Source organism: Onychomys torridus, chromosome 3 (assembly GCF_903995425.1).
Source record: "Onychomys torridus chromosome 3, mOncTor1.1, whole genome shotgun sequence".
Classification (NCBI taxonomy): Eukaryota; Metazoa; Chordata; class Mammalia; order Rodentia; family Cricetidae; genus Onychomys; species Onychomys torridus.
This window is the reverse complement of record NC_050445.1, coordinates 144,687,389-144,690,138: the sequence shown is the minus strand read 5'-3', so window position 1 is coordinate 144,690,138 and position 2,750 is coordinate 144,687,389. Positions and strand designations below refer to the sequence as shown.

The 2,750-nt window shown below is 38.8% G+C and overlaps 1 pseudogene; it reads left to right on the top strand.

Annotated features, from left to right (window-relative positions):
* Positions 1–1,791: 1,791 nt before the first annotated feature.
* Positions 1,792–2,750, top strand: LOC118580317 (annotated as a pseudogene).

The following is a 2,750-nucleotide window of genomic DNA, read 5'->3' as shown; positions in this document are numbered from 1 at the left end:
TAAGTTATTTTAGCAACATATGAGAAGATAATGCTAATATTTTGGATGAAATATTTTCAACTATTTTTAGTTTCATTTCTTATTAATTATTTGAGAGTTTTGAATTTCATACAAGGTGGTCTGGTCACTTTCATACCCCAAAATCTAATTCTTCCCAGATCCAACCCCCTTACCTACCCACCCATCTTTGTGTTCTTTTTCCCCTCCTAAACCCATGAAGACCTATTTGTGCTGCCTAAACATTCTTGGGTGTGTGGTCTCCAATGGAACATGATCAAATTATCAGGGGCTATACTAGAGAAACTCATTTCTCTCTCACCCAGAAGGTGACAATTTCTACTGCTCTATGTCTAAGAGTAGGATTGTGTGCCAATCTTGTCTCTCGCTGATGGGATTTGATCTGGCTTGAGCTTTCACAGGTTTGGAATGGGTTTTGAGTTCATATGAGTAGTTGCCTTGCTAGATCTGGATGTTTACTTATAGTTAGTTGTCCAGTGTCTTTTGTACTTATGTTCCTTCTACTCCCTCTTCCAGATTGGTGGTCAATGAAATATAGACAACTTAAAGAAATATTTCTTTTGGCTCATGGATTCAGAGAGAGGCTTATCTATGGTTGACTGGTTCCATTGCTTTAGTCCCAACATAAGGCAGGCTATCAGGGTATTAAGAATACATGGCAAGAGGGTTCACTTTCTTCTTAGCAACCAGGAAGCAGAAAGAGAGAAAGGAACTGGAGATAAGATATATGAAGACATGCTCCCATTATCTCATTTTTCTAATTATATATTCTGAATCTATCAGAGGATTGATTCATTAATTAGGTTAGAGCCTTCATGGTACAACCACTACCCATGAGCCTATGTACTTGAATCCAAGTCTTTCATACATAAGGACTTGGATCATCATTTAGAAAAGTAAGTTCTGATGCTTATAAAAATATTTCTAGTCTAATTAAAACAGATGGATAATCTAGATCACACAAGGTATTAACTAAGGGAACAGAGGATGTTCGTGGGATAAGAGGACTTGCATAGGCTAGTGTCAATTTGTTTACTCCCTGTGTGACTCAAGTATACCCATGATCTGTAATAGTAGCTGGGTTTATGAGCATAAAACTGTCTCAAGTTCTCTAGATCTCATAACTAATTTTTTTTTTTTTGTTGAAATCTAACTTTAAACCATGGTGGTCCAATAGAACACAGGAGGTTATTCCAATTATTTTGTATCTGTTGAGATTTGCTTTGTGGCCAAGTTATGTGGTCGATTTTAGAGAAGGTTCCATGGGGTGCTGAGAAGAAGGTATATTCTTTTTTGTTTGGGTGGAATGTTCTGTAGATATTGATTAAGTCCATTTGAGTCATAACATCAGTTAAGTCTATTATTTCTCTGTTAAGTTTCAATTTGGCCGATCTGTCCAGAGGTGAAAGTGCTGGCTGTTTGGAACCTTGGGCTTACACAGGGACACATGCTCAGCCTGGAAGGAGGGGACTGGACCTGGCTGTACTGAATCCACCAGGTTTAAATGAATCCCCAGGGGAGTCTTGGCCCTGGAGGAGATGGGAATGGAAGGGAGGGGCTGGAGCAAGGTGGGGGCGGGGATGGGAGTAGGGAGGACAGGGGAACCCATGGCTGATGTGTAAAATTAAAACACAAATATAATAAATAACAAAAAACTAAAATGAGAGAATATGCTGTATATTTTTAAAAATTGTAGAGGCCTAGCATTTAAAATGATTGCATTAACATCTATTCTTCAGTGACTTTAGGAACCAGAACATTCTCTTACAGACAATGGTTGCTGCTATACAAGTGATGTCTGCAACAATACTCAATGTGGAATTCATAACTGGGAATTTGGGGAATGGATTCATAGCACTGGGGAACATCATGGACTGGGTCAAGAGAAGAAAGATATCTATAGTGGATCAGATCCTTACTGCTCTAGCCATCTCCGGAATCGCTGTGCTGTGGTCACTGTACATACGGTATCAATATTTTCAATGTACCCAGACTTCAATGCATCTATGAAAACAATAAGACTGACTAATCATATCTGGTTACTTTCTAACCATTTTAGCATCTGGCTGGCCACCATCCTCAGCATCCTTTATTTTCTCAAGACAGCCAATTTTTCTAACTCCATTTTTCTCTACTTATGATGGAGATTTACAAAGGTGTTTTTTGTGGCATTTCTGGTGTCTCTGTTCCTCTTGTTTGTATACATTTTAGTGACAAACATAATCATAGATATGTGGATGAATGAGTTCAAAGCAAATGTGTCTTACACCTACAAATTAAACAAATTTGCACACACTTCCAGGCATCTTGTATTAACAAGTACTACATTAACATTAATACCCTTCACTGTATCCATGACCATGTTTGTTCTGCTCATCTTCTCTCTTTGGAAACATCTGAAGAAGATAAAGCACATTACCAAAAGCTCCCAAGATGTCAGCACCACAGCTCACATCCAAGCTGTGAAAACTGTCATTGCCTTCCTCCTGCTGTATGTCATTTTTTCTTTCTCTCTTGCACAACTCTGGGGCTAAAGTTTGAAAAAAAATGTTTTTGAGTATTTTGGCCCTTTTGGTATAATTGCTTTTCCATCGCTCCACTCATTTGTCCTGATTATGGGAAACAGTAAGCTGAGGCAGACCTCTCTTTTGACACTGTCACTGTTAAGGGGCAAGACCCAAGGTTGTGAACCCTTGAGTCCCTGACACAACAGGGGGGATAACTTTGTGTAA